The 9,772-nt window shown below is 43.3% G+C and overlaps 1 non-coding gene across 1 annotated transcript; it reads right to left on the minus strand.

Moving 5' to 3' along the window:
• Positions 1-8,484: 8,484 nt before the first annotated feature.
• On the minus strand, positions 8,485-8,587 carry LOC131767567 (U6 spliceosomal RNA). The gene has a single exon (XR_009338771.1). It is a non-coding gene; the product is annotated as a U6 spliceosomal RNA (small nuclear RNA).
• Between the last annotated feature and the right edge of the window lie 1,185 nt (positions 8,588-9,772).

The following is a 9,772-nucleotide window of genomic DNA, read 5'->3' on the forward strand; positions in this document are numbered from 1 at the left end:
TTGAAGGGTTTACTAATCAGAAATGATAAGGCAATAGATGCAACAACTGAAAGTTAACAATTAGAGAACAGCTAATTACATGTTGGGATATCCACTATCTTGACAGCATGCTAAGTAGCCATTGCAAATGAGAATTATAAAGACAGTGTCGCAACATGAAAAACCACTCCTGCTACATTATGTGAAAAAGCAGAACAAGAAATTTCATGTGCCCCTATGATTGTTTAGCACAATGCCTAGCACCCAGGAAGTACTCACTACATATTATTAATTAGTTGTAATAATGTAAAAATATGTATATGTCCCTGGAAGAGACGATGAAAGGACCACACCAAAAATAACTGTGATTTTTGTGCTGAAGGGGTGTAATTTTTTTCACTCTGTAAATTATATTCTCCAAATAAAAATTTGACAATACAAAACCAACAACCCGATTTAAAATGGAATAGAAAAATGGACAGCGGTTATGGATAGATGGTTCTCATAGTGAAAAAACGAATGATCCAAGCAAATGAAAAAATGTTCAGTCTGCCTCATAATAAGAGAAACATACGTCATAATTAGCCTGACATACGCTTTTGAAACTATCAGATCGGCACAGTCCAAAGAATTTGAAAACACTGTGTCGAAAGAGTAGAGGGAAACAGGTGCTCCCATACCTTGTTTATGAGACTGTAAGATGGCACAATTTGTGGCTAGTAATTTGGCTAATATATTTACGAAAATTTTAAGTGGATGTACCCTTGATCCACTAATACTACTTCTAGGAATTTATCCTACAATCTACTTACACTTTTGCCCAACAACATGAAAAAGTCTATATAGTGCAGCATCGCTGTAATATCAAATGCTAGAAACAGTCTAAATGTCCACTAATAGGGGATTTGCTTCAATAGTCCATACAAAGGATCACTCTATAGCCCTTAAAAGCGGGGTGGGGGTGGGCAGGGGCTAAGGGTATTGAAGTGAACAGGGTTCAGGGTGTGTTAATGAAGTGATGGGAACGAGGTGTAGAAGGGTGTGTGCAGTGTGTCCCCTTTCTGTGAATAAGAAAGGAGCATGTTAGTCAGGCACAGACCGTCTCCAGAAAGAAGCACAGGAGTCTCTGCAGTGGCACCTGGACCAGAGTGGGACGGAGTCCCTAAGAACGGGAATGACACTGTGCATCATAAATCTTTCTTGTGACTTTTGAATTCTGTAGCTTTTGTACATATAACCAACTCAAAAGCTAAAGTAACGCCGTATTGATTTTTAAAATTGGGAAATGTTACCACGATTCTTTTTTTAAAAAAACCATGATCCTCTAAAAGTTTTCTTAATCCAGGCTTGCAGAGGTCACCTGGTTCAGTGGAACAGAGCGAGAGGTCCCATTTCTGGTTCAGCCTCTGACTCAGTGGGTCTCAGTGGCTAGTTTCATTCTGAGCCTTCCTTTCTCATCAGTACAGCAGTGGAATTGGTTTAGGTCATCACTAAAGTCCCTTTCACCCTATTATGAGTACCTTTGAAAATACTTTATTTCTTACAAATAAGAAGATATCACACACAAACATTTGTTAAAGCAAACATTTTACTGAAGTATATATAGCACACAGGAAAGCACACAAATCGTAAGTGTCCAGCTTGGTGAATGAAGTGAACATACCCGGGTAACAACCCACACCTAGAGGGATGGCAGAACATCACCCACACGCCCAGAAACCCCTCCCAGTCACTACCGGGCCCCAGGGCTACCATCCTCCCCACCCCATAGATTACTTTTGCCAGGGACAATTGAAAGCAAATCACTCCAGCACCTCAAACAACTGTTTCCACGTTTGCACTTTTCCTTCCATCCTTTTCAAGATGTACACAAGTGGTGACGATCGCCAGAAGGTAGTTGACACCCACGTTTGTTTCCACCACCTGCCAGGTCTTTGCCATGAGGAATCTAACGGCAAAGAATGGTTAATACTCTTCTCCTTTGCACTGCCTATTACGATGTTAAAGGGAAAATGCCATTACAGACATTTCTAGACAAATCACACGGGAGCAAAGCAAACACGTGCATGAACGGTCTGGAATGCACTCTCATCAGATAATGGAAAAATCCAGGCTGTCTTCTGGTGCCCGGCACGAACGTACCCCGGGGCGGGTGTCCTAGTCCCCCGGGTGGCGGTCCCCCTGCCTCTGCCCGGTGGCCGCCGGCGGGCAGCGCGGAGCGTGTGTTCCGCGCATTCGTGGAATCCGCGGGCTTAGCTGGCTTCCCGTGCGCCCCGTGCTCGCCGCCAGGACCGAGGCAAGACGCGCGCGCGCGCGGGGCCTCCGGCTGGAGACGCGCGCTCGCCGGTCCCCGCCAGCCCCACGGCGCGTGGTCGAGTGACTTTCATGTCAGACTTTCCTGTTCCCGGCTCGGCTTATACACGTAGCCTCCCCCTGGACGTCCACATTGCTTCTGCTGTGCAGCGTCTGTTGTGTCGAAAGACCTCTGCGGATCTGAGGAAAGTTTGCCCGGCAAGGCTACATGCAAAGCCGCCCCCCTTGGCTTGAATGGAATGGGTGGGGTGTGGGGGGCGGGGGGAGTGTTTCTGAGGCCCTGCCTGCGACCCCGCCCCGCCCCCACCCCCGGCAGCAGCCGCCAGCCGCGCTGGCCGGCTTGTGTCGTCAGTGATTTACGGCCCGCGGGGCCCAGCTGTTGGCGTGGACGCGGCAGCTGCCCAAGGTTAAGGGGGCCTTCTGTGAGGTACTCGAGTCAGGGGATGGCCTCAGAGCAGCTGTTCCCTCCCGGGGTCAAGGCGGCGATCATGTTGCCGACCTGCGAGCCAATACCAGCCAGGGAGAGGCTACAGGCCCCCCACCGGGCCACATGCACACACTGACCCCGCTCCAGCTAAGGCCCAGCGCTCTGCGCGGTCTCAGTCTTCTTGGCGGCGCGTTGATGCCGGGCTGGCTGAGCTGAGCGGCTGTTTAGCGGCCGGGGCCCAGCCCTGCAGGAAGATGGTTAGTAGGAGCTGCTCCCCATGGCCCCCGATTGTCACCCAGCCCGGGCGTGCATCAAGGCAAGGGCTGAGAGCAGAAAGGAACATCCAGCTCTTCATGAAGCCCTTACTGTGTCCCAGCCCCCTGCCAAATGCTTTACTTGCATTTTGTCAATCTAACTCTTGCAACAGTCCAGTGAGGTGGATTTGACGAATATACCCCCGAACCTCCTGAAAACTGAGGTTCAGAGAAGTTCAGGAAACTGGCCTAGATCACACAGCTAGCTGCCTGTCTTTGGAGCCAGAGCTTTTAACAACTAAAGTGGCCACTATGTGTCAGGCAGTTTGCACAGGGTACTGTATTCAATCTCCTCATCAACCCTAAAAGGCCATTCAGGAGCTGAGGAAGCAGGCCCCGTGTCTTTCCTGAGGTCACTTAGGAGGCGAGCAGCAGGGCTGAGATTGTCCTTGGCATGCAGAACACCAAACTCTGCTCTTTTTCCTTCCCCTTCACCTAACTACACCCCCTGCTGCTTCAGGGAGGCTTCATTGGGGCACACGGTGGACTTTTTACCAAAGGGGACGGACAGCCGGGGATCGGCCCTGCTTCCTGCTTTGCACCTTCTGCCTTCCTGTAAGAATCCTCTTACCCCTCTTACTCATCTTTCCAGTAAGAGTTCTCCCATTCCTGTCTGTGGCCCAATAACTCCCAACTTATTTCTCCTGCTCCAGCCTCTCTACTCTGGGGCACGCCCGATTGCCTCCTTGACATTTTTTTTTTTAATTTATTTGTGGTTGCATTGGGTCTTCGTTGCTGTGTGTGGGCTTTCTCTAGTCGCGGCGAGCAGAAGCTACTCTTCGTTGTGGTGAGCGAGCTTCTCACTGCGGTGGCTTCTCTTGTTGAGGAGCACAGGCTCTAGGCACGTGGGCTTCAGTAGTTGCAGCACGAGGGCTCAGTAGTTGTGGCTTACGGGCTCTAGAGTGCAGTCTCAGTAGTTGTGGCGCACAGGCTTAGTGGCTCTGTGGCATGTGGGATCTTCCCACACCGGGGCTCGAACCCATGTCCTGCATTGGCAGGCGTATTCTTAACCACTGTGCCACTGTGGAAGCCCGCCTCCTTGACATTTTTTTACAGCTATATTGAGATGTAATTCACATACCATACAATTCATCCACTTAGAGTGTACAATTCTATGGCTTTCAGTACATCCACGGACTTGTGCAACCATCACCACTACAGTCAATTTTAGAACTTTTTACCACCCCCAAAAGAAACCCAGTACCCGTCAGCGGCCACTTCCCACTTCCCCCCAACTTCCACAGGCCCTGGAAACCACTAATCTGATTCCTGTCTCTGTGAATTTGCTTATTTCTTCACATTTCATAAAAATGGGATCATACAGGGAATTCCCTGGCGGTCCAGTGGTTAGGACTCCACACTTTCACTGCTGAGGGCCTGGGTTCAATCCCTGGTCAGGGAACTAAGATCCTGCAAGCCATTTGGCACAGTCAAAAAAAAACCAAAACAGGATCATACAATACATAACCTTTTGTGACTGTAGTGGTATGATTTTCTTTTTAACACCTATAATGGAGTATAATTGCTTTACATTTGTGTTAGTTTCTGCTGTATAACAAAGTGAATCAGCTATACGTATACTTATATCCCCATATCTCGTCCCTCTTGCGTCTCCCTCCCACCCTCCCTATCCCACCCCTCTAGGTGGTCACAAAGCACCGAGCTGATCTCCCTGTGCTATACGGCTGCTTCCCGCTAGCTATCTGTTTTACATTTGGTAGTATATATATGTCAATGCCACTGTCTCACTTCGTCCCAGCTTACCCTTAGCCCTCCCCGTGTCCTTGAGTCCATTCTGTACAGTGGTGATGTTTTATGCTTTCAAGTTGCATCCAGGGCTTCCCTCGTTGTGCAGTGGTTAAGAATCCACCTGCCAAGCAGAGGGTTCGAGCCCTGGTCCGGGAAGGTCCCACATGCCGCGGAGCATCTAAGCCCACGAGCCACAACTACTGAGCCCATGTGCTGCAACTACTGAAGCCCACACGCCTAGAGCCCCTTGCTCTGCAACAAGAGAGGCTACTCAATGACAGACCCACGCACCGCAATGGAGAGTAGCCCCTGCTCACCACAACTAGAGAAAGCCCACGCACAGCAACAAAGACCCAGCACAGCCAAAAATAAATTTTAAAAAAATTTAAATTAAAAAAAAAAGTTTCATCCATGTTGTAGTACCTCACTGTTGTTGTATCAGTACCTCATTCTTTTTAATAGCCAAATAATATTCCACTGTATAGGTATACCACATTTTCTTTATCCATTCATCCACTGGTGGACATTCATGTTGTTTCCACTTTTAGTTATTATGAATAAAGCTTCTGTGAATATTCATGTGCAAGTTTTTCTGTTGATTGATATTTTCATTTCTCTTGGATATATGCCTAGGAGTGGAATTGCTGGGTCATATGGCAACCCTATGTTTAACTTTTTTTTTTTTTTTTTTTTTTTTTTTGCGGTACGTGGGCCTCTCACTCTTGTGGCCTCTCCCGTTGCGGAGCATAGGCTCCAGACGCGCAGGCTCAGCGGCCATGGCTCACGGGCCTAGCCGTTCCGCGGCACGTGGGATCTTCCCGGACCGGGGCACGAACCTGTGTCCCCTGAATCGGCAGGCAGACTCTCAACCACTGCACCACCAGGGAAGCCCCATATGTTTAACTTTTTGAGGAACCGCTAAACTGTTTTCCACAGAGCTGCACTATTTTACACTCCTACCGTCAATGTATGAGGATTCTAACTTCTCCACATCCTCACCAACACTCGTTATTGTCTATCTTTGGTTATAGCCAACCTAGTGGGCATGAAGTAGTATCTTATTGTGGTTTTGATTTGCAGTCCCCTGATGAGTAATGATGTTGAAAATGTTTTCATGTGTTTATTGTTGATTTGCACATCTTTAAACAAGTATCTGTCCAAATCCTTTGCTCACTTTAAAGCTGAGTTATCTGTTCATTTATTGTTGGGTTGTAAAAGTTCTTTACATATTCTGGATATATGATTTGCAAATATTTTCTTCCATTCTGTGGAATATCTTTTCACTTTCTTTGTAGTGTCCTTTGAGACACAAAAGTGTTTACTTTTTTTTTTGATGTATAGTTGATGTAAAATATTATATAAGTTTCAGATGTAGAACATAATGATTCAAAATTTTAAAGGTTATACTCCACTTACAGTTATTTTAAGGCTTTTAATTTAATTAAATTAATTAATTTATTTATTTTTGGCCACACCACACAGCATGCAGGATCTTAGTTCCACAACCAGGGATCAAACCCGTGCCCCTGCAGTGAAAGCGCAGTCTTAACCACTGGACCGCCAAAGAACTCCCAAGGGTTTTTAATTTTTTATGAGGTCCAATTTATTTATTTTCTTTTGGGTGTTGTGCTTTAGGTGTTATATCTAAGAAACTGTTTCCTAACCCAAGGTCATGGAGATTTAGTCCTATGTTTTCTTCTGAGGGATTTTATAATTTTTAGCTCGTACATTTAGGTTTATGATCCATTTTGAGTTAATTTTTGTGTATGGTGTGAGGTAGAGGGCCAGCTTCATTATTTTGCTTGTGCATTTCAGTTATCACCGCAGAATTTCTTAAAAAGATTATTCTTTCCCTCATGAATTGTCTTGACACCCTTGTTGAAAATCAATTAACCATAAATGTACAGTTTATTTCTGAACTGTCAATTCTTGCCCAATGATCTATATGCCTTTGCTTACACCAGTACTCTCTCAAGTTTTAAAATCAGAAAGTTTGAATCCTCCAACTGTTTTCTTCTTTTTCAATATTGTTTTATCTATTCTGGGTCCCTTGCATTTTCATTTAAATATTAAGATCAGCTTACCAATTTCTCTTTAAAAAGCCAGCTGTGATCTTGGTGGAGATCGTACTGAATCTGTAAATTAATCAGTCAGTCTTAAAATGTTAATTCTACTGATCTGTGAATATGTCTTTACATTTATTTACATCTGATCTAATTCCTTCAACAATGCTTTGCTATTTCCATTGTACAAGTCTTACACATCTTTATTTATTTATTTATTTATTTTCAGTATGCGGCCCTCTCACTATTGTGGCCTCTCCCGTTGTGGAGCACAGGCTCCGGACGCACAGGCTCAGAGGCCACGGCTCACAGGCCCAGCCGCTCCGCAGCATGTGAGATCTTCCCGGACCGGGCACGAACCCATATCCCCTGCATCGGCAGGCAGACGCTCAACCACTGCGCCACCAGGGAAGCCCTTACACATCTTTTTTTAAAGCTACAGCTAAGTATTTTATTCTTTTTGTTACTATTTTAACTTGAATTATTTTCTTAATTTCATTTTTGGAATGTTCATTGCTAGTGTATAGAAATACAACTGACTTTCATATATTCATCTTGTATCTTACAACCTTGTTGAGCTCATTTATTAGTTCTAATAGTTTTGTGTTTTTTTTAGTGAGTTCTTTAGAATTTTCTGTAGACAAGATCATGTCATTTTTAAATAGAGATTGTTTTACTTATTCCATTCTAATCTGGATGACTTTTTATTTATTTATTTTATGACGTATAGTTGATTTACAATGTTGTGTTAATTTCTGCTGTACAGCAAAGTGATTCGGTTATACATATATATATTCTTTTTCATATTCTTTTCCATTATGGTTTATCACAAAATATTGAATATAGTTCCCTGTGCTATACAGTAGGACCTTGTTTTTTATCTATTCTATATATAATAGTTTGCATCTGCTAATCCCAAATTCCCAGTCCATCCCTCCCCCAACCCCTCACTTTGGCAACCATAAGTCTGTTCTCAATGTCTGTGAATATGTTTCTGTTTCGTAGGTAAGTTCATTTGTGTCATATTTTAGATTCCACATATAAGTGATATTATGTGGTATTTGTCTTTCTCTTTTTGACTTACTTTGCTTAGTATCATAATCTCTAGGTCCATCTGTGTTGCTGCAAATGGCATTATTTCCTTTTTTATGGTTGAGTAGTATTCCATTGTATATATGTACCATATCTTCATTATCCATTCATCTGTCAATGGACATTTGGGTTGTTTCCATGTCTTGGCTATTGTGAATAGTGCTGCTATGAACATAGGCGTGCACGTATCTTTTTGAAGTAGAGTTCTCTCCGGATACATGCCCAGGAGTGGGATTGCTGGATCATATGGCAACTCTAATTTTAGTTTTTTGCGGAACCTCCATACTTTTTTCCACAGTGGCTGCACCAATTTACGTTCCCACTAACATTGTAGGAGGGTTCCCTTTTTTCCACACCCTCTCCAGCATTTGTTATTTGTAGATTTTTTAAAATGATGGCCATTCTGACCAGTGTGAGGTGGTACCTCATTGTAGTTTTGATTTGCATTTCTCTAATAATTAAAAATATGGAATGCTTTGGGAATTTCCTGGCGATCCAGTGGTTAGGATTCCATGCTTTCATTGCTGAGGGCATGGCCAAAAAATATATATATATGGAACGTTTCACGAATTTGTGTGTCATCCTTATGCAGGGGCCGTACTAATCTTCTCTGTATCGTTCCAATTTTAGTATATGTGCTGCTGAAGCGAGTAACCTGGATGACTTTTCTTTCTTTTCCTTGCCTGATTCGCCTAGCTAGAACCTCCAAAACAATGTTAAATAGAAGTGATGTCAGTGGACATCCTTGTCTTGTTCTTGATCTTAGGGGGATATTATTCAGTCTTTCACCATTAAGTTTGATTTTAATTATGGATTTTTTCATATATTCCCTTTATTAGGCTGCAGAAACTCCCTTCTATTCTTAGTTTGCTAACTATTTTTATGATGAAACTGTGTTGGATTTTGTCAGGTGCTTTTTTCTGCATGTGTTGAGATGATCATATGGTTTTTGTCCTTTATTCTATGGATGTGATGTATTACATTAATTGATTTTCAAACCCCCAAGACCACCTTCAGGATCAATGATTCACAAGAAGGACTCATAGTATTCAGTATGTAGTCATACTCACAGCTAAGTTTTATTATATAGTGAAAGGATACAGAGCAAAATCAGCAAGGAGAAACAGCACAAGGGGCAAAGTCCAAGGGAAACCAACACAAGCTTCCAAAGTGCTCTCCCAGTGGAGTCAACATAGGACACACCTAATCCCTCCAACAAGTCCTGACAACATGTGAAATATTGTCTACCATGGAAGCTCATTTGAAATTCAGTGTCCAGGGTTTTTAATAAAGGCTGGTCATATAGGCATCCTTTGTCTAGCACGTACCAAAATTCCAGACTCCCAGAAGGAAAGCAGGTATTTAGCATAAACCACATGATTCGTATAAATAGTGTAGGCATAGTGAGCTACTCTTACCAGTCCTTAAATTCACATTCCCAGTTGCCAGCCAAGGGCCAACCTTGCAAGCAGGCATTTCTAAGGATAGCAGTCTGAAGCTCCACATGTTAAATTTTTTCTGCGTAAGATATTAAACCAACCTTGTATTCCTGGGATAAATCCCACTTGTTCATGGTATAATGGTATAATTATATACCATGGTAATTCTTTTTATATGTTTTTAATTTTTATTTTTTTTATTGAAGTATAGTTGATTTACAATGTTGTACCAATTTCTGCTGTACAGCAAAGTGACTCAGTGATACACATATATTCATTCTTTCCTTTTTATATATTGTTGGATTCATTTTGCTAGTATTTTGTTCAGGATTTTTGTGTCTAAATTTGTAAGGGATGTTGGTCTGTTGTTTTCTTCCCTTGTGATGTCTTTGTCTG

Source organism: Kogia breviceps, chromosome 12 (genome assembly GCF_026419965.1).
Source record: "Kogia breviceps isolate mKogBre1 chromosome 12, mKogBre1 haplotype 1, whole genome shotgun sequence".
In the NCBI taxonomy this organism is placed as follows: Eukaryota; Metazoa; Chordata; class Mammalia; order Artiodactyla; family Physeteridae; genus Kogia; species Kogia breviceps.